Raw genomic sequence first — 22,969 nt, forward strand, 5'->3', positions numbered from 1 at the left:
GAAAAATAATATTTAAATTCTTTGGACATATCTTTTCGGAGAATGGCATGACCAGGACCCAGACAAGGTTATGGCACTCAACGAGATCCCGCCACCATCAAGCATCTTGGAGCTCCGATCCTTCCTACGGCTCACAAGCTACTGCACCCGGTACATCAAGGACTTTACCACTGTTAGTTTACCACTACGAGCCCTGATCAAACAGCACACAGCTTTTCACTGGTTGGAGGAATGTCAGCAAGGCTTCATGACCATCCGCAGTCGTGTTGCCCAGGCGAAGAACATGGCCTACTTTGACACTGAGCGAGAGTCGAAATTGACGGTGGATGATGCGAGCCTGGTGTCGCTTGGAGCGATCCTTGCGCAGAAAGAAAAGGACAACTCAACCCAGAGGCACATCGTGGTATACGCAAGCCAGAGCCTGTCGACAATGGAGCAGGCTTACTCGCAGGCCGAAAAGGAGATGCTAGTGGTCGTATGGGCTTGGGAATATTTCCACCTATTTCTGTATGGCAAACCATTCAAAATAATCACTGATCACCAGGCTTTACTTTTCATATATGGCAACCCCCAGGCCAAAATGCCACACTGCATAGCCCGGAGGGGACTTGGATTACAGGACTATGCGTTCAACATCATTCACGGACCGGGGAAAGAGGAAAACCCGGCAGATTTTCTATCAGGAGACCCGAGAACTGGGAATTCGCCCGAGCCATCGGTGATGGGCCGATACAGATATCTTGTACAACAGGCCATCCCCCAAGGAATAGATTCTACCATATTGACACAGGAGTTTGAAAAATACTTTGCCTGACAAATCATCATTGAAGGGCTATGAGCTGGGCAGTGGCGAAGAGCAAAGGAAAGGAGCAGACTGGAGAGCGATGATGTGAGACAGGAGGTGGAAAGACTACTACAGGGGAAAGAACAACTGGCCCTCTCAGAGGAACAATTACTATTTAAGGGACACATAATCGTGATTCCGACCACCATGAAAAGGAAGGTGGTGGACATTGCACACGAAGGACACAGAAGTGTTGTCTCCACCAAATGGATGCAGAGGCGAAAAGTCTGGTTCCCGCAGTTGGACTCAGTAGTAGAAGAGATGTTACGGAGAATGTCCCACATGTTGCCTCATTGCATCAAATAGGCATACCGAACCGCTGAACATGTCAGAATTGCTAGGAGAAGTCTGGGAATTAGTGGCAGCCGATTTCATCGGGCCCATTGAAGGGGGGGATATACGTGCTTGCAGTAATGGACGAATACTTGTGCTTCCCTGAGGCCCAACTAGTGACCTCCCGGCTGCCCATCACGTCCTCCCGGTATTTGACCGCATATTCACAGCGTACGGAATACCAAGACAAGTGCAAACTGACAATGGTCCACCATTCACGTGTCAATACTTCAAGAGGTTCGGTGAATACATGGGATTCCGGCATTGGAAGATAACTCCCCTCTGGCCTCAGGCCAACGGAATAATCGAACGGTTTATGGCCAACCTAAAGCAAGCGTTCCAGGTGGCACACCTCACTGGACAACCTTACGAGCAATTGCTCCATCGACTGCTGTGGGACTATAGGAGCACCCCACATAGCTCCACCGGGAAAAGCCCTGCAGAAGTTATGTTCGGGAAGAATGTTTGCACGAGGCTGCCACCGTATGAGCCCCCCAAGGCAAGGCCACCCGGGGGATGAGGAAATGAGGAGCAAGGACAGGCAAGCCAAACAGAAAATGAAGGACTAAGCAGACACAAGAACAAGAGCAAAGGAATCGTCATTGGAGATGGGAGAAGTGGTGGTAGTACAGCAGCCCCAGACTAGCAAACACCTGGCCGTGTACCGTGAAGACCTGCTTATCATAACAGCCCGAAATGGGTCGATGATTACTGCCGAGAAAATCGACACATTACACGAAAATCCTCATATTTCAAAAGACTACCCCTTAACAAACAACACTGGACGCATTTCAGTCACGAGCCAAGTGACTGCTACTCTTTGGATGACTCCTACCAAGGGGATGGAGAAGAGTCCAATGATGCTGAAGAGAGTCCGACGAATACAGAACTATCAGAGCAGGGAGAAAGGGAGAGAGAACAGCCACAGCGGGCCAGAAACACACCACGACAACTCTTTGGCGAGATGGGGTGAGAGCATCGTGCAAGACTCATGCAACTGTTTAATTTGGGGGTGGGACGTCATGTTGACAGATACAGTTCTGGGGGCGGGAGGCCACGTAAAATAAAAGAAGCAATATTGATGGGAACGAGCATGAAAAAAGACGTGTGAGACCACGACTCCGTCTCTGCCCGTTATTCACGCTCGCCGTGATTGAAGTAGTCAAGGGGCCGGCCCGCTTGCGGTAGCGAGCGGCGACCCGACACTGGGTTAACTGGTTTTCTTTGGCTGGAGGAATTCCACAAGCCCCCCACATACAGGTGCAGGGGACAGAGTGGACTTAACGAAAAGGGACACACCGGGGAACATGCAAGCACTTGACAAAAATAAACATTGAGCATAAACAGTGCACCGAATATACAGTCATATTAAGCGCAAGGTGGAAAATACATTTGGAAAACATGAAAGTCTTGCAATACATTGGTAAAATGAAAACCCACAGTAAACAAGGGACACATGGGTACTGCCATTTCTACAAGGGAAACGCCATCGCTTTTGGATCCCGATCCTGGGGGTGGATATGCGAGGGAGGATCACCTAGGTAGATGAGACTTGGGGAGTGAGGAGAGGACGTCCTTAGGTGAGGCATGGTATCCCCACTTCCCTTTCACCACAAACATTCCATACCTCAAGCCTTCATAGGCTTTTGCCAGCCCTTTACTTGTGATTCCCCTAAATTGCAGCAGTATGCTACTGGGAAGAAGAGGAGGACAACTAGACTAACAAATCCTCATTTTGTGAAAACGAACAATTATCAGCCCCAGCTAAGTACTGGGACGAGGAAGAGGACAACAAGAGCAATGCAGGACTACCACTTTTCTGTTAAGCGGTCTAATCCTTTGTGTAATTAAAATGGAGGCAGGAGCCTAAAAAGCTGGAAGTCCCAAACAAATGGTGTCAGCTATGTGAGCACAATCAGCTGTGTGCAGGGAGACTGCTCAGACGAGGCGGCGTGGCAGGAAGAGCGCTGGAGACCCATGAAGCAGTGCAGAGTGTATGCAGTGGGAAGAGGAAGAAAAAGAAGCTGGAGGCTGGTGGCAAGCTGTGGGAAGGAAGCCAGTGGGACCAAGGGAAGCGGTTGAATGCATCCTGCTTCGCTGAGGAAGCACTGCTCTGTGTGCGCAAGCCACAAGAAGACCGCTGCGAGAAGACACGAGCGACCGCACAAAGAAACGGAAACCCGTGGCAGCGGAAGACCTCGCTAGGAGCGTAAAACCGACCAGTGAGTGAAACTAGAAAGGGGGAACACTGAGCTGACAGGCGGTGATAGAAACGAAATGAAAGCACGTTAAAGCACATTTTGAATACCGAAAAGATGAAAGCAAGGCATTTTGAATACTGAACGAAATGAAAACAAGTCAAAACAGATAAAGTGTTTTGAATATTGAACGAAATGAACGCAAGGCATTTTGAATACCAAAACACATTGAAAACAAGTTGGAAATGCTCTGGCATCTGGAAATGAATGAAAGAAAGATTGTGAACTTTACTGAAAGGAAAATGTTGAACTGCATTGAAATAATTTGTATTTGTATTTATTAATCTTATATAGCGCTTTGAACTGCATTAACTGAAACAAGTTCTAGCAAAGCCAGGAGAGCACAAGGAGTTGAATGCAGGATATGATGAATCGAACATTGGCCACAGACAATAGAGTGAAAAGAAGTGTGTATAATAAGGAAACACGCATTGGCAAGAGCCAAGGAAATCTAAGGAGGTGTAACAAGTGCAAGGCGGTTAAACAAGCCACAGTACAGTGTCAGGAGAGGGTGACATATGTGACTGGGGCAAACCTCACTGCTGAGGAGAAGCAGTGGACTGGTGTCAAAGAAAAAGCAGTCAAGGAAGGGTGCCGGTTGCATGACCTGCAATGGGTGGACTGTGTGGTCCGACAACTGCGTCTAGACTGGGTGCCCTTGAATGGAAAAGCCACTGAAAACACCTATAAATAAGCTTGTGTTGTGCAAAGACTTTTTAAAAAAAAACTTTTGTTTATTGGCAGAAAGTTAAGACAGGTACAGTACAGAGTGCACAGAGACAAGCTAACAACACAGTATCACATGACAGCAGTAAGTCATTGTTATTTCAGGCAATACAGACTGGGGAGGGGCGGGTTTGGACAGTCCAGAGGATTGCAAATTACTCAGTTCCTATGGCGAGTTAGGCGGGCCTGATGGGGAGGTGGAACTCCACTCAACCTAGTCTCTATTGTTCAGATAGCTGCAGAATTCCACCCATACATTTTTGGGGCGGGATGGTATGGGCAAGGATCCGATATACTCTTCTTCACACATTTGTACCCAAGTGAGGGCTTTCAGCCACATCTCGAGGGGTGGGGGAAGGGTGGCGCTTCCAACATTGCAATATACATCTTTTGGCGACAATCGCACTTACATTTAGAAATTTTGCCATTTTTCTTTCATTTTCATCAGCCAAATTCCGAACAGCATGGCTAATGGGTCCAAGTCTACTGGGGACCCAATTATCTCTGAGAGCGCCTTTGTCACTTCCATCAAAAACATATTTAGTACAGCACAGGACCAAAACGTGCACATGATCTGCCTCTCCAGATTTACATTTCGGGCATGTGTGAGCCGGGGTATGTGAGAATTTTGCTGCCCTGTGCGGTGTGTAATAAAGCCTGTTGAGGAATTGGTATGGTATGCAGCGGAATCTGGCGCTAAGGGAGACTTTACGCGTGTGTACACACATTTTGCTCCACAATTCGTCAGTGATTTCCATCTCAAGCTCCCTGGCCCATGCTTCCCGTGGTTTGAGGACTACATCCTCTAGTTTTCCCAACTGCATTTTAGACAGAGAGGATATTATGCCCCTGCTCCTTGCAGAGTTTGCCATGTATTGAACTTCAGGTGAATCTGGGGGTTTGTCTGGGTACGCGGGCCACATTACCCGCACCGCCGCTCTCAGTCTGCAGTATTGTAGTAGCTCAAGCGCGGAGTTGGAGTGTTCGGGCCGCCATGTTTGAGGGGTGATCAATATGCCAGCAGGGTATAGGTCAGTTAGAGCCCGGTAACCCAGGTTTTCCCAGTGTTGCGAGAAGTGCTGGTCATATGTGGGAGTAAGTCCAGGGAATTGCCAAATGGGAAGCCATTTATAGTATGGGCCTTGCTCTTGGTTAGAGTGCAGAATACTGTTCCGTGCCCTGATTGTGGTGGCCACAGGGTCTGCAGTGGCGTCCGTCTGGAATGTACGGTGCAATAGTAAGGTCATGATGTTAGTCCCATCACCTGCCAGTTTCTCAAATTTGACGTGAGGGGGCGGGTTCAGGTGTGCGTACCAGTGAGTAGCATGTTGGGCCTGTGCCGCGTTCCAGTATAGAGTTAGGTCTGGGGCTGTGGAACCCCCTTTTTAAAGGGTAATGTCATATGTTGCCACTTCTTGCAGACTGCTCCGGAGTGCCAGAGAAATTGGGCGCACGCCAAGTGGAGCCTCTTGAAGTATTGCTTTCCGGGCCACACCGGAACATTGGCAAAGATATAGAGGAGCTTTGGGACCGCTATCATTTTTATCAGGGACAGTCTACCCGCGAGGGACAGTGGGAGATTGCACCATTTAAGCATTTTGGATTCAATGAGCCGTGCCGTTGTCTTGTAGTTGTCCGCCAGTAAGGAAGCTTTAGTTAGAGACACTTGCACACCGATGTACTTAATGCCATCTGGGGACCAGCGTAGGGGGAACTTGCATGCCGGTTGCTGGGTTGCTGTAGTGAGAGGGAAAATATCAGACTTAGAATAGTTGATGGTGAAACCGGAGTACGTGCCTATTTTGGTTATGTCTCGGATGATCGGGTCTAGGTATATGAAGGGGTTTCTGACATATAGGAGTACATCATCTGCGTACAGTGAGATGATTTCTGGCGTGTCCTGTAGGCGAATGCCCTTGCGAATGTGACAATCCCTGACATGATCAGCCATAGGTTCAATGGCCAGCGCGAACAGGATGGGGGAGAATGGACACCCCTGACGGGTACTTCTGTATAGCGCAAAGGAGGAGGAGGTAACAGAGTTGACTAGCACCCTGGCCAGTGGTCCTATATAGTAGTTTAATATATGAGATCATATTTGGTCCTACACCCATTTTTTCCAGCACGGCCCATAGGTATTGCCAAGAAACCATGTCAAATGCCTTATGGATAGAGCGACCGGGAACAAATCCACTTTGGTCCACGTGGACCGGATGGGGCATGAATGGGAGGAACCTGTTAGCAATTATCTTGGCGAAGATTTTCATGTCTGTGTTGATGAGGGACTTGGGCCTGTAGGACCCACATTCGTCTGGGGGATTCCCTGGTTTAGGGAGTACTGTTATTAGGGCTTCTCTTAAGGAGGGAGGGAGGGTGTGTAATCGGAGTGATTCTGTCCAGACCCCGTGCAATACGGGTGCTAAAATGGCAACATGTTCCTGGTAGAACTCAGATGTGAGACCATCGGGGCCCGGGGCTTTATTCTTAGGAAGGTTGGAAATTACCTGGACTATCTCAACCAATGTGAACCGAGCGTCAAGTTGCTCCTTGGTGTTCTGGGAGATGAGGGTCATAGGAATGCTTTCTAGCCGGTCGTCCAGGTCCTGGGCAGTGTGTTCCGGCTGGGGGCCATATAGGTTGGCATAGAAGCTAGCAAAGGTGTGAATGATGGCTTGGTCTGACCAGTGTCTCAAACCCTTTTCATCAATAATGCTATCTATTCGGGTCCTGCCTCCCTCCGCACGCACCAATTTGACCAGGGTTCTCCCAGGCCTGTCTCCCTCACCGTACCTTCGGGCAGCCATGGGACAAGCATAGTACCGCACCTCGCTTAGGGCGTGAGACTCAAATAATTCTAGTTCTGTTCTAATCTTTGCTAGGGTCACTGGAGCTGGTGTGGAAACATACTTTGTTTCTAGGGTTTTGAGCTTTGTTTCGGAGTTGTCTATGGCTTGTTTTATGGCTTTGAGGACCCCGGCCTCCCTCGAAATGCACATCCCTCTGATGTATACCTTAAATGCCTCCCAACGGGTCCCCTCAGGTGTGTCGGGCGTTTTGTTATTTTCAAAGAACGTGTTTATGTCCGCTAGGATCTCGGCTTTAAAGACGATGCCGGATAGAGCGCCAGATTTAAATCGGCAGGCGGGTCGGGCCGCCAGTGTAGTACCCAGTTGGATCTGCAGTAGCACCGGGGAGTGGTCAGAGAGCGTGCGTGGAAGGATCCTGACATCCAAAACCCTGCGCACCCGGTTCCCGGACAGAAGGAACAAATCAATTCTTGAGGAGCTGTCATGTACCGTAGAATAGAATGTATAGTCATGTTCATGGGGATGGAGCGTTCTCCACACATCGTGTAGATTTAGGGAACTCGTGTGCTCCAGAAGTCGCTTGGCAGCTCGAGTTGTGGGCCTGCGAGTAGTAGTCGTTCTATCTAGGACGTTGTCAAGTATAAGATTCATGTCTCCTCCCCATAAATTGGGGACTTCCACATATCTCATAAGGATGGCGGTCATTGCGTCTATAAATTCGGGGGAATCGATGTTGGGTGCGTATGAATTAACCAGCAAGCATTCTTTGTTGGCTAGAGAGCAATGGAGAATTACATATCTACCTTCTGTGTCGATGTGGGATGTGTGGAGTGCGAACTTCACCGACTTGTGGATGAGAGTAAGAACTCCCCTGGCTTGAGTGGAGTATTGGGTATATTATCTGTTGGGGCCCCAGGTCTGCGCTAGGTTTGATGATAGGAGTTTCATAGCGTGTGTCTCCTTCAATAGAAGTACCTTGACCCCATGTCTTTGTGCATATGCCGTGATCCTACAAGACTTAGTAAAGTTTGTCAATCCCCGAACATTCCATGTCATTATTCTAATAGCCATGCGGACAGTTTATGGGACATCCCGGGTGTAGAATCCGTCTCTGACCATCTCCATGTGCGCCGTGATGGTGCGAAAATGCCTCTCCGTAAGACCAGTCACAACCATCCTGCCATTTTTTGTAAAACATTCCCCAACGTCCCCTCCCCCCTTCCTCACCCACCGGTACAAACTAGCAGTGTGATGATACCCACCCCCAGAACAAGCCACGATGTGCCATCCCCACGGCAACGCCTGATCAAAAGCCCAACCGGGGCTTGAACGTGAACACTTCGCCGTAAAAGGCATTACAGCTGCAGTGGGGGCTGCCGCTGCCGTCTGACCCACATTTATAAATATATTTTATGATGAAACATCATTCATCTTTTGAACGGCTGATAAAACACAGGTTATGAAAAAAGGATACACATGATCTAGCATAGCGAGATCCAGGCTGATACTTCCTTAGGCCAGTGTATGACAGTAAGGCCTGGCAACCGAAGTTCGGGCCCAGAGTGTGGTGTTATAGTCGGGCGGATTCATGGTGCACCCCCTCCAAGAAGCTATGATCTTGATAAGCTGCTGTCTGGGCTATGTTGGGCCCGAAGTGGGACGAAGGGAGCGGGACCATCAGCCCATCGGGGGTCAGTTCATAGGTTGGCCACAGCTGCTGGGGACTACAGTGGGGGCCAAGGGCCCTTGTATCAATTGTCGTCCATAGGTTCCACTGGAGGATCCACCAGTGGGATATGTGCCACGATGAACTTGACTGCCTCATCAGGGAGCGTGAAAAAATAGAGTTTATTGCGATGAGTGAATTTTAGGCGAGCAGGGAAGAGCATCACGTACTTGATTTTCCTGTCCCTGAGCATTTTTTTTTCACACCTTCGAATCAGCGTCTCTCCAACTGCACCCCCACCGAAAAGTCAGGGAAGATCCTGATGATTTGTGAGTCCAGCCTTAGTTCCCCTTTCTCTCTGGTCAGTAGAAGTATGTGGTCTCTGTCCTTGTAACTTAATATTTTTGCAATTATTGGTCTGGGGAAGTCTCCTGGTTTGGGCCGGGGGTGGCAGTGAGCGATGTGCTCTTTCAACTGTGAAAAGTGGTGAGAGCTCAGGGTTGTTAAGGAGGTCTCTGAGGAGTTGTTCAACCGCGACGTCCATGCGACCTTTTAGCGCAGATTCGGGAACCCCCACTATGCATGTTATTCCTGCGTGACCTTGATTCAATGTGGGCGTTGTCCTCATTGGTTCCCATTCTTTGCTCTGCCTCAGTGATTTTGGCCCCATGTTGATCTAGTTTAGCTATTAAGGAGGCTACATTTGCGTTGATGCCGTCAAGCGTTTCATGGAAAGCTGCAAAGTTTTTAGCCATGGACTCCATCATGGAGGTTAAATCTGGGTGCGGGGGGTCCGGTAGAGCCTCACTATCTTCTTGTGCTGCAGAGGAGGATGACTGGTCTGCCCTGGGTGCCGCCTTGGTGAACTTATCCATGGCGCCTACCTTGCTAGCACCCCCGCCCTGCTGGGCATCGCTGTGGTGGGGGAACTCCAAATTGGTAGGGTAAATGGTGGCCACAGGACGGCCACCCGTAGAGGGGGTGGCTGCAGACCAACGGGAGCGGCGTGTCAGTAGCTTGAGTACAGCAGTATTGGTACTTCCCCACGGGTATGGAGGAGGGCAGTTTGCAGCTGGGCAGTAATGGAGGAGAAGCCGTGGGCGGAGAGTAGCAGATGGGGCTGTATAATACTGGACTTCGCAGGTGCCTCGAGGTGGCCGTAGGCACTGAGTGGAGAGAGCCAGGGGGAGTCGAGCGAGCCCTGTGTGGTTAGTGTCACTTTGGAGTTCGGGTGGGCCCGCTGTGCTTAGAACTGCTAGTGGGTTGAGTGGGGGGCCCCCCGCAGGTTGAGGAGGAGACACTATTCTCGGCTATGTGCGTTGATAGAGTGGGGTGATTCCTCCTTTAGATGGTCCCCTCTAAGTCTCAGTTCCGCAGTGGGAGATCCCCAGTCCGTAGTTACGTGAATACTACTGAGGCGAGGGGGCTAAGGGAGACGTCGACTCGGGACCCTTAGAGGTGGTCACGTGGGCCGCCACAGGAACAGTGGATAGCGAGGGTTGGGGGGAGCAAAGCAGGCACCTGTGTATGCAGTCACCCTTGGATGTACCAAGCACGCTGGTCGATATGCAAGTATTGGGGAGGGTAGGGGGCCCCACCAGGGGGGAGCGGAGGGTTACAGTGTAGCTTAGAGCACCCACCTTGTAGGCTGGACCCGTGTGTCCCGGCGTGAGATTGCACCCTCAGGTGTCAGCGCCCCACTCCCTTAGGCCAAGGCTGGGGCCAAAGAGGCATGGAGGCCCCGGCTGAGCGCAGGGCAGCGTCGCAGGCTCCACAACAGCAAGATACGTCGCTGTCCCAGTGCCTCCCAACCCAGGCACGACGCTGGGGGGCCAAGCTGGAGGATCCTCGATGGGGCCGCGGCCTGTGCATGCAGGGAGCCACAGGGGGCAGCGCCCGTGCCCCGCGGCTGCCGCCAGCCGCAGATGCAGCCGCTCGAGTAGTTGGGCTGCCGGGAGATGAGGGGCCCCACATGCGTGATGTTCGCAGATCTGCAAGTTGTTATTGCGGCGCCCCGGCGCGGGACAAGCATGCCTCCTGCACCTCCAGATCAGGGGGCCGCGTACATGTATGGGCGGGGAGGGGTTCCAGCCCAGCCCGCGGCAGCAGGAGCCGGAAGGCCGCAGGGCCAGTCACCGCAGCCGTCGGAGCAGCCGCACCGGGCCGCCCCACCGCACGTCCTCGGGCAGGGCGGTGGATGGCTCGAGGTCTCACCACACCGGGCACCAGCGGGAGAGCAGATCTCCCCGACAAGGAAGCGCCGCTGGGAGCCTGCGGCAGGCGATGCCTGGGCTAGAAACGGGGTAGCACCTCCCGGCCGGGACGCAGCAGGCAGCAACGAAATGGCAATGGTGGCCCGGCAAGGGAATCTGCAGGCCGTCGCGGGCCCAAGTGTCCCTCCAATAGCCCCAGGCACTGAATCCGTTCCAAACTTCGGCCAAACGGAGGGGAAGGTATCAGTAAACGGATCGTGGCAGTATTGTTGGGGGAAAATGAGGATTAGCGCTGATACTCAGCAGATTCAATCGGGCAGGAACGGAGCACACAGGCTAAGCAGCCATTTTCTGGGCTGCTCAACAGCGCCCCTGTGTAAAGACATTTTTGTTGTGATACTTAAGTTCAGTATTGTTTTGAAAGCTGGAAGGTTTTAACTCTTTGGGAAGGGAACCCCTGTATTTGATTAACTACTTTGAACTTGGGGAAGGGGAGCTGTTTGCAAGCCAAAGAGCTAGAAGAAGCTCTGAACTTTACTTTCAATACTATTCCTTTTTCATGCTGACATCCCTACACATTGTATGCAGTTAGTTTTGAGGGCAAATATAGGTTTCGGACACAGACAGATGTTTTACTTTGGTCTTCCTGACATAGACTATCCTTAGTTTTCTTTAAGTAGGGAAATACCACCTTACATAGGGCAAGTTAGGCATTCATCCACCCTGCTTTTTAAGTTAAATAAAACGTTGTTGAGAAACTTTAACCTGTTGTCTGTATATGACTCATGATGCTGTCAGGAGGGGGTTGTGGCTCAACCGATACAAGTTTGGGATCCCTAAAATTTGAGAAGCTAAGTCCCAGAACGTCAAACCCTTCGGTACCCACAAAGGGCTTTATTGGGTGTGATATCTGCAGCAGTAGGGAAGAGATCATTCCCCCAGGTGAAAGAAGACTAATACCCACTGATCTGATTCCACCCTATAATACTTACATCAGATTAGCTCTCAAATCAGGACTTGCATGGAGGTTCGGAATTGATGTATTAGCAGGGGTTATAGATCCAGACTTCAGGGGTGACATTAAAGTGTTGTTACAGAATCATGGAAAGAATCCCTTCAAAATCCACCAAGGGGATACAATTGTACAAGGGGTGCACGAGAGAGCAGTGTTGCGAAGGGTAAAAGAGGAGGCTGGGAAGGAGTTAACAGATCGAGGTACCAGAGGCTTTGGGAAGGCTGATAAAACACCTGACACCCAATAAAGACCCTGAGCCCAGAAGTGTCAAAGAAGAGCAAACAGAAACCCATCCCGACCTAGCCTTTGCCCAAAGGAACGATGCATTGTTGGCTGAAGCCTTGTTGCAGATTGTCCCTGAGCATGAGGGGCGTGAAAAAAGAGGGCCTTTTTTCTTTTTGAAACATGGATTACTATACGGGGAGACACCACATCAGAGGGCATACTAAAAACCCAGTTAGTCATCCCTAAAAGTCATAAGCAGGTGGTTCTAGAAATAGCGCTTTCCCATCTGACAGGACGTCCTCTCGTACAGACAAAAACTCAAGTCCAAATGTTGAATACCTTTTGCTGGGTTGGATTTATGCTGACATTAAGATCTTTGTTCAGTCCTGCGAAATCTGTCAAAAGACCAGTACACATTAACCACCCAATCGCCTTACAGCCACTTCCAATCATTGAAGTTCCATTCTCAAGGATTGTCATGGACATTAAACATCAAAGTTAGGGAACAAGTACATCTTGGTGATAGTTGATTATGCAACCCGTTATGCGGAGGCCTTTCCCCTTACAGCTAATGCCACCCAACATATTCTGAAACACCTGCTCCCTTTCTTTTCACAAGTAGGGTTTCCCAAAGAAATCTTAACAGATCGGGGCTCTACATTCATGAGCAAACTGATGGGGGAAGAGAAAGAACTGCTACACATCACCACTCTAAGAACCTTAGTTTATCACCCACAAACAGATGGCCTTGTCGAAAGGTTTAGCAAGACCCAGAAAACCATGTTAAGAAAACTAGTACAACAGAATGGCGGAAATTGGGATCAGATGATACCTTGGGCTCTCTTTGCGGTAAGAAAGACACCCCAGGCTACTACAGGATTATCCCTGTTCAAGTTAATTTATGGGTGGGGACCCTGAGATATCCTAGATATGTGGAGAGAAACCTGGGAAGAAAGGGAAGAAGCCCCAATTCCACTCTCCCGAACTGCAAACCGACATAAAAGAACACCTGCAGGTAGTCAGGTCCTTAGTTTAAACCCACATGGCCAAGGCCCATGAAATGCAGAAACCTCATATGACAAAATGGTTACCTTATGCTCTTTCTCCATAGGCCAAAAAGTCCTGGCATTGTTGCCCACTTCTGAAAATAAATTGATCTCTAAGTGGCATGGACCATATGAGGTATTAGAACTATAACATTTCCCAAACTGACGGACGATTAAAGACACACGTATATCATGTGAATCTATTAAAAGAATGGAAGGAAAACCCCACAGAGTCTACTGCCACTATTCTATCCTGTCTGTTACCTGACAACTCTGATAACAAGGTCCTGATTCCACCCGAACTCAGAAATAACCAAAAGCAAGACCTCTTTGACCTTATAATTCAGTTTCCTGATGCATTTGGAGAAGAACCAGGGAGAGTGAAGGATATATACCATCATATCCGCACTCTGGAAGGCAGTGGTACATTTGTTTAAACCATATAGATTATTGGAATCTAGAAAAGGCAACCAACCTCCGGGAAGTCAATCAAATGCTTGAGGCCAACATTATTGAACCATCTACTAGCCCCTTTTCCTCCCCATCATGTTGGTGGCAAAACCTGATGAGAGATGGAGGTTTTGTATTGATTTTAGAAAAGTTAATTCGATTTCTGCTTTTGATGCGTACCCAATGCCTCACATTCATGATTTAATTGATCAACTGGGTAACGCTGTCTGTCTCTCTACCATAGACCTTACGAAAGGCTATTGGCATGTTTTGTTATATGGTCCTGACAAGGAAAAAACTGCCTTTGCAACACCCATTGGTCTGTTGCAGTTTAAAGTACTCCCGTTTGGGCTACATGGGGTCCCAAAACTTGGGAAGATCACGTCTATCATCTCTATGCAGTCATGAGAACACTGAGAAATGCAGGCTTAACAGCGAATCAAAAAAAAAAAAAATTGGCTGAGTCAGCAGTCCAGATATTGACAGGCCGATTCATGGAATAATTAGCGCGGCGCAAGTGGCCAAAAACGTGCGAATCGCAGTGGAATAGCGAAAATCGCAGTGCAAGTGCGAAAATCGCACGAAAAGCAGCGCACATCGATTCATGGAAGGCCGCGCGCGAGAAAACCATCGGATGTGCGATAATAAAGTGCGCGGCGCACGTTGGCGCACAGGCCATCTAACTGCGTGCGCCAGGTCACAGCGAAAATCGCACAGGCCACAGCGAAGATCGCACATAGCGCGGCGCACGCTACAAAAGTAGGCGGAACAGGGGTCGTAACACTCGGAATGGGGAACAACTTGCCAAAATGTGGGCGTCACGGGGGAAGTACAGGGTACAAGTGCGCGGAACGCCCACACGCTCGCCTACAACACGTATTCATGGAATAGAATAGGGCAAAAAAGCGCACGCTCAAACCAGCGCACAGGCACAAACACGACCGCCACAAGAAAGCAGGCGGTAGCGTCTCTGCGCCTGGAAGAAATGTGCGCCAAAAGGTGCGCCAACAAATAGCACCTATATACTGCCATAATGAATGTCTCATACTGTGGCCCACCAGGACAAATGACGTGCAAAGGGGTACCCACAAACACGGACACCCGCTGACAAAAAATACGTGTGCGTGTATACCGGGGAGCGCGGGAAGTCTCGCACGCGAATTGGCAGGGCATGTGAATTCCAGGGGTTTGCGGGAAGTTCCACACGCGATTTGTCAGGGTACGTGGATTACAGGGGTGCGCGGGAAGTTCCAACTGCGATTTGGCCGTGTATGTGGATTCCAGGGGTGCACGGGAAGTTCCCACGCGATTTGGCCGGGTACGTGGATTTCAGTGCTGCGCGGGAAGTTCCACACGGGATTTAGCCGTGTACGTGGTTTTCAGGGGTGCGCGGGAAGTACCACACGCGATTTGGCCGGGTACGTGGATTTCAGGGGTGCGCGAGAAGTTCCACACGCGATTTGTCAGGGTCGGAACAAGTTACTTACCTGTAACTGTTGTTCTCCAGCATGGGTCTGGCATGGATTCACATGCTCATATTCCCCGTCGTCAGGCTGGGAATCCTCGGTAAAGAAAAAACCAGTATCAGTTTCGTTTCTGATCTGTCTTTCGTAGTAGTAACCAATCACTGGTCTCTGCGTCATACTGACCACAGCCAATGACTGCCCTCTACCTAAGCACCGCCTCTGGCAGCCATCTTCAGATTTGGAAGCACGTGAAGTGGCAGTATGAGCAAGTGAAGAGCCGCAGAGGGGTAGGCGGGAGGGTTCGCATGTGAATCCATGCCAGACCCATGCTGGAGAACAACAGTTCCAGGTAAGTAACTTGTTCCTTCTCCAGCATGGGGTCTGGCATGGATTCACATGCTCATGAATAAAGAATACATAGCAGTACACACATGCACAACCACGGGAGGTGGCAAACGCTCAACATTAAGCATTACATCAAACTCAACATTAAGCATCTTACCTCCTCACCAGGCTCACCTCAGGCGAACAGGTTGCGCAGCACTGCTTGGCCGACCCTGGACTCCTCCCTGGAATCCCGATCGACGCAGTAGAATTTCGTGAAGGTGTGCGTCGACCTCCACGTAGCAGCCCTGCAGATGTCCAGCAGGGGCACACCAGAAAGGAACGCCGTGGTAGCTGCGATCGCTCTGGTGGAATGGGCTCTCGGACGGCCAGGCAGCGGTCGGTTTGCCAACCGATGACAGTACATGATGCAGCCGGAGAGCCATCTGGAAATGGAAGCCTTCGAGAGAGCCTTCCCCTGATTGACAGGTCCAAAGTTCACAAAGAGTTGTGACGTCTTCCGAAAACACTTTGTGCGGTCCACGTAGAACTTCAGCGCTCCAGCAACATCCAGCGAGTGCAAAGTCCTCTCAGCCGGCGACGAAGGCGACGGGAAGAACACAGGCAACACCAAGGGTTTGTTGAGATGGAAGTCCGACGGTACCTTGGGCATGAAGGAGGGGTGCGTCCTGAGCACTACCCTCGTGTCGTGAAAAGTCAAGTACGGGGCCTTGCCGGAAAGGGCCTGGATCTCTCCCACCCGTCGTGCGGAGGTGATGGCCACAAGAAACGCTGTTTTCCACGACAGAAACTTCAATGGGGCCGAGTGCAGAGGCTCGAACGGAGGTCCCATGAGCTTGGTCAGCACCACGTTGAGCTCCCACGCTGGGGCCGGAGCCTTCACCGGCGGGAACGATCTGAACAGTCCCTTCATGAACTCTTTCACCAGACGATGAGACCACAAGGACGTCCGCCCCGTGGTTCTGGTGTATCGGGAGATCGCAGCAAGATGAATCTTGATGGACGCGTGTGCCAGTCCAGCTTTGGCCAGCGTCAGCAGGTACGGCAGTACCTGGGGAGCCGTAATCCGTAGAGGGTTAATCTTCTGTGCGTGGCACCAGACAGAGAACCTCTTCCATTTGTGTCCGTAGCATTTAAGAGTCAAGGACGCCCTGGCCTTTGCAAGAACCTCTCTGCAATCGGCCGGTATGTCGTATCCTCCAAACTCTAGCGCTGCAGGAGCCAGGCCTGCAAGTTCAGCGATTTCGGGTCGTGGTGGAGGATGGCACCTCCTTCCCTGGAGAGTAGATCCGCGTCCACTGGCAGCTTGATTGGCGGGGACGTTGACAAGTCCAGAAGGTTCGGGAACCATATCTGCCTCGGCCACGCAAGTGCTACGAGGATCATCCTGCACCGTGACCTCTTGAGCTGGTTGACGAGCCGGATTAGCAGTGGCAAAGGAGGGAACGCGTAGAGGAACAGGCCCTCCCAGGGGAACGAGAAAGCATCGCCCATGCTCCTCGCCTGGGGAAACCTGCTGGCGAACCTCCGGCACTTGGAGTTCGTCGCCGTCGCGAACAGGTCGATCTGGGGTGTGCCCCACCGTCAGAAGAGGCGATCCACTAGATCCTGCCGTAGTTCCCACTCGTGGCACGAGCGCAGCTCCCTGCTGAGTGAGTCGGCGATGGTGTTTTTTATCCCTGCCAGATGAAACGGCACCAGAAACATCCTTTGGGCGACGGCCCAATGCCACAGGTCCTGCGCCTCCTTGGACAGTGCTGGGGACCTGGTTCCGCCCTGTTTCCTGATGTAAAACATGGTGGTGGTGTTGTCGGTGAAGATCCTCACCACCTTGCCCTTGAGGGACGGAAGGAAGGACCTGAGGGCCCAGAACACTGCACGGAGCTCCAGGACGTTGATATGGAGGGACTTCTCCGTCGGGAGCCAAAGGCCTTTCGCGTGTAGATTTTCGGTGTGCGTTCCCCACCCTTCCAGGGAGGCATCCGTGGTCACTGTCTCCTGGTGGTCTGGGGTCTGGAAGTCCATGCCCGCTGTCAAATGCGCGCGGGTGCCCCACCACCGGACCGCGCGGCGGAAACTCTCGTCGAGTGTGATCCTCTCCTCGAAGCCGCCCGTCGTTTGGATCCAGCGCGCGTCCAGGAACTCCTGCAACAGGCGCATCCGGAGCCTGCACATGGGAATGAGGTAGATGCAAGAAGACATCATTCCGAGGAGGGACTTGATGGACCTCACCTTGGCCGCGTCGGAAGCCAACATCCGCTGTACCTTGCCCAGGATGGACCTGGTCCTTTCCTCCGACGGGGAGGCCCGAAGGGACACTGTGTCGAGCTTCGCTCCCAGAAACAGTGCGTTTTGCGCGGGTACCAGGTGGGACTTGGCGTAGTTCACGGAGAATCCCAGGTCCGTGAGAAGTTGGACGGTCCTTGCCGTGTGCTCCACGGCGAGCTCCCTCGTCTTGGCCCGGATGAGCCAGTCATCCAGGTAGGGGGAGACGTGGATCCCCTCGCGGCGCAGCTGCGCCGCCACCGGTGCAAGGCACTTGGTGAATACCCTGGGTGCCGACCGTAGTCCGAAGGGGAGGGCTTTGAACTGGTAGTGACGCCCTTGGACCATAAACCTGAGGAATTTTCGGTGCCCCTTTAGGATGGGAATATGGAAGTAGGCATCCTCCAAATCCAACGACGACAGGAAGTCTCCTTCCTCCAGCTGACCCAGGACGTGCTGGAGGGTGACCATCCGGAACTTCTGCGCCTTGATGAATTTGTTCAGACGTCGCAGGTCTAGGATGGGGCGCCATCCTCCCGTCTTCTTCTTCACGAGGAAGTATCTCGAGTAAAGCCGAAGCCTCTTTGGGACGAGTTTGATGGCGCCCTTCCTGAGCATCGCCCTTACCTCCAGGAGAAGCTGAGGGACGTGAAGCTCTTTTCTGGCCAAGGGGGGGACGCGCGGGCACCTTCTTTGAAACTCGAGCGCGTGGCCCCGGGCTAAGGCGTCCAGCACCCAACGGTCGGTGGAGATGGACTCCCACACGCTGACGAAGCTCGCCAGCCGGCCTCCCACCGGGGTGCATCGGTGGGGGCCCGACCCCACGGTCGGTTCAATCCTGTTTCGACGAGGCTTTGCCGCCTTGACCTCCTTGGCGACGACGGCGGGGTCCGCCAGACTTGCCTCGTCCTCTGTAGGCCTCCTGAGACGACGAGCGGGCCGCTTGATGGTAGGTGGAGAAACCGCCGCCGGAACCTTTGGAGGCGCCCTTGCCTCCGCTGCTCCGAAAGGGCGTCCGTCTTTGCTGCAGAACCCCAAGGGCCCGGGCCGTCTCAGTGTCCGCTTTAATGGCCTGGAGGGAATCGTCCACTGTTTTCCCAAACAGGTTGTTCCCGTCGAACGGCATGTCCAGGACTCTGGTCTGTACGTCTTGACGGAAGTCCGTAGCCTTGAGCCATCCATGCCGCCTAAGGCACACGCCGTTGCCCAGCTGGCGAAACCCAGTGTCGGCGATGTCCGTCGCAATAGTGATGGCGTGGTCCGACGCCACCTCACCTTCCTGTAGGATCTCCAGGGCATCCGCCCTCTTGTCGTTCGGTAGAAAGTCCAGCAGGGGAGCCAGCTTGTACCATAGCTCCCTGTCGTAGCGGGCCACGATAGCCAAGGCGTTGGCCGCTTTAATCGTTGTCGCTGCAGACGAGATGACCCTGCGTCCCATAGTGTCCAATTTCTTTCCCTCGCCGTCCGGTGGGGAAGTCGATGTGGAGGCCGCACCCCCCCCGCTTTCTTCCTGGCCGCCGCGGAGACGACGGAGTCCGGGGTAGGCTGCGCCCGGAGGCACAGGGGGGCCGCGTCCGGGACCCGGTACTTCTTCTCGTACCGGTCTCTTCTAGCTGGCGTAGTGGAAGGGTTCTTGAGGAGGGCGAGGCCCTCATCCCAAATGTCGTCCAGTAGAGGCACCGCGAGGACCGTCTTCCTCTTGGCCTCGCGCCGTTGATAAAGGAATCCTTCCTTTTTCTTCTCCTCAGGGCAGAGTTGGAAAAGCTCTGATGCCCTGGCGACCATGGAGTGGAACGAACCAATCTCGTCGGGTGGAGAAGCCCTGGTGGGAGGTGACGACGGTAGATCCTCGTCGTATACCTCGTCGTCCATACCCGTCGCTGCCGTGTCAGTCCCCGTATCATCCCCTTGGGTGGACGGGGAGGAGGGCTGGACGGTGCGCGACGGCTGAAAAGAAGGAGGAGGGTGAATCCTTCTTTTCTTGGGCGGGGGAACGCCAGAAGGTCCCGGTTCAGGATCCCCCGACGGGAGAGGTTCCTCCGTCGGCAACGGTAGTCTCGTCCTTATCTCTGTGCATAAGGACTGTATAGCCAACAAAATGGCCGTCGAGTTGTCTTGCGGCGCTGGCAGAGGGGAACCCGACGGACGATCAGTGGCCCCGTCGGCACCCTCGACGACGTCGTCGTCACCCACGTCGGGATCCATCCCGACGGGCCGGTCTTCTTCCACGCCAAGGCCGTGGCTTAAGACCTCGATCAGCTCTTCCTCCGAGGTTGAAGCCGAATCTACGACGACGCCCTGCCCCCCCTTTTTCTTCCCCGCCGGGAATTTCACGGGGGTCCTATCGATGGGCACAAAAGAGGACTCCCTCCGAGGTGGCAGGGAGACTCTGAGCCCCGAGGTCGCCACCACTGGTGTAGCCTCCACAGGCTGAGCCAGGGTCGCCGCGACAGTATCGATAGAGGGCTTGGCCGGATGGATTAAGGCCTTCACCACCTTAGGTGCGCTCACCGCCTTATCCTTGAGGGGAGGACACTGCCTCGCTCCCCCTCCGATGGGGCCTTCGAGCTCGACCGGGGCCTCTCCAGGAGCTTCGCCGGGTGCTCGCCCTTCCTCTTACCCGACCCAGAGCGTTGGCTCGTAGTTGAAGGTGCCGGGGAGGGTGCGCCCTGCCTGGCGCCCGTAGAGCCCGACCATTCGGCGCTCCCAGTGCCAGCGGACTCACGGTGCTTGGCCTTGTGTTGGACCCCCGTCGCCGGGGCGTCCTCAAAGGTCTTAGAAGACCGCTCGGATTTCTTCCTCTTCTTCTCGCCTGACGGGCTCTTCCCTTCCAGCCAGTTGGCGAGACGTTGATGGCGGTCCTTCATGGTCCGCTCCGACATAATGCCGCAAGACGCACAGTCCTTCTCCACGTGCGTCTTGTCCTCATGTAGGCAGTAGAGACAAAAGGAGTGTTCGTCCTCCTTAAAGACGTTCTGCAGCTGGCATCCAGGGCAGACCCTGAACAGCTTTCCGGGCGTTGAGCTTCCCTTCTCCTGGGCCATGTCTGGGCCTGAGAAGCTTCTGGAGTCCTCCAAAGAGTAGCTCGACGAAATCTTCACCCGTGAGGGGCGCAGACGAATCCGACACGGGTCCCCGTTGATCGGATGGAGAGTCGGTGGAGCTTGAGGCTCTTTTGACCGAAAAAACGAAGTTTTTGAGCAGAAAACGTGAAAAATAGCACTAACGCTCGAGAGCAATAGCACGAGGATCCCAACACATGAACGTGCGGTAAAAATCTGAAGATGGTTGCTTAGGTAGAGGGCAGTCATTGGCTGTGGTCAGTATGACGCAGAGACCAGTGATTGGTTACTACTACGAAAGACAGATCAGAAACGAAACTGATACTGGTTTTTTCTTTACCGAGGATTCCCAGTCTGACGACGGGGAATATGAGCATGTGAATCCATGCCAGACCCCATGCTGGAGAACGTGGATTTCAGGGGTGCGCGGGAAGTTCCACACGCGATTTGGCCGTGTACGTGGATTTCAGGGGTGCGCGGGAAGTCCCACACGCGATTTGGCCGGGTAAGTGGATTTCAGGGGTGCGCGGGAAGTTCCACACGCGATTTGTCATGGTACGTGGATTTCAGTGGTGCGCGGGAAGTTCCACACGCGATTTGGCCGTGTACGTGGATTTCAGGGGTGCGCGGGAAGTACCACACGCGATTTGGCCGGGTACGTGGATTTCAGGGGTGCGCGGGAAGTTCCACACGCGATTTGTCAGGGTATGTGGATTTCAGGGGTGCGCGGGAAGTTCCACACGCGATTTGGCCGTGTACGTGGATTTCAGGGGTGCGCGGGAAGTCCCACACGCGATTTGGCTGTGTGCTCCCAGGTATTCCCTGTACACCCTCCATGGCCCCTGCAGGCAGCACACACCACAGGGGACTACCCTGCACACCTGCTCATGTCACCCAGCAACCCCACCCCCCAGCATCCAGGGGCACCCTCCACCAGGCCCCCACTCATGTCCCCCTGCACCCCCACCCCCCAGCCACCATGGGCAGCCCCCACCAGGCCCCCACTCATGTCTCCCACCACCCCCACCCCCCAGCCACCATGGGCAGCCCCCACCAGGCCCCCACTCTTGTCTCCCACCCACCCCACCCCCCAGCCACCATGGGCAGCCCCCACCAGGCCCCCACTCATGTCTCCCACCACCCCCACCCCCCAGCAGTGCAGGGGCACCCTCCACCAGGCCCACACTCATGTCTCCCACCACCCCCACCCCGCAGCAGTGCAGGGGCACCCTCCACCAGGCCCCCACTCATGTCTCCCACCACCCCAACCCCCCAGCAGTGCAGGGGCACCCTCCACCAGGCCCCCACTCATGTCTCCCACCACCCCCACCCCCCAGCCACCCGGGGCAGCCTCCACCAGGCCCCCACTCATGTCTCCCACCCACCCCCACCCCCCAGCCACCATGGGCAGCCCCCACCAGGCCCCCACTCATGTCTCCCACCCACCCCCACCAGGCCCCCACTCATGTCTCCCACCCACCCCCAGCCACCATGGGCAGCCCCCACCAGGCCCCCACCCATGTCTCCCACCACCCCCACCCCCCAGCAGTGCAGGGGCACCCTCCACCAGGCCCACACTCATGTCTCCCACCACCCCCACCCCCCAGCCACCAGGGGCAGCCTCCACCAGGCCCCCACTCATGTCTCCCACCACCCCCACCTCCCAGCAGTGCAGGGGCACCCTCCACCAGGCCCCCACTCATGTCTCCCACCACCCCCATCCCCCAGCAGTGCAGGGGCACCCTCCACCAGGCCCCCACCCCCACTCATGTCTCCCACCACCCCCACCCCCCAGCACTGCAGGGGCACCCTCCACCAGGCCCCCACTCATGTCTCCCACCACCCCCACCCCCCAGCCACCAGGGGCACCCTCCACCAGGCCCCCACTCATGTCTCTCACCACCCCCAGCCACCATGGGCAGCCCCCACCAGGCCCCCACTCATGTCTCCCACACACCCCCACCCCCCAGCCACCATGGGCAGCCCCCACCAGGCCCCCACTCATGTCTCCCACCACCCCCACCCCCCAGCAGTGCAGGGGCACCCTCCACCAGGCCCAAACTCATGTCGCCCACCACCCCCACCCCCCAGCAGTGCAGGGGCACCCTCCACCAGGCCCCCACTCATGTCTCCCACCACCCCCACCCCCCAGCCACCAGGGGCAGCCTCCACCAGGCCCCCACTCATGTCTCCCACCCACACCCACCCCCCAGCCACCATGGGCAGCCCCCACCAGGCCCCCACTCAT

This window comes from Ambystoma mexicanum, chromosome 2q (genome assembly GCF_040938575.1).
Source record: "Ambystoma mexicanum isolate Mex_15411 chromosome 2q, UKY_AmexF1_1, whole genome shotgun sequence".
Taxonomy (NCBI): domain Eukaryota; kingdom Metazoa; phylum Chordata; class Amphibia; order Caudata; family Ambystomatidae; genus Ambystoma; species Ambystoma mexicanum.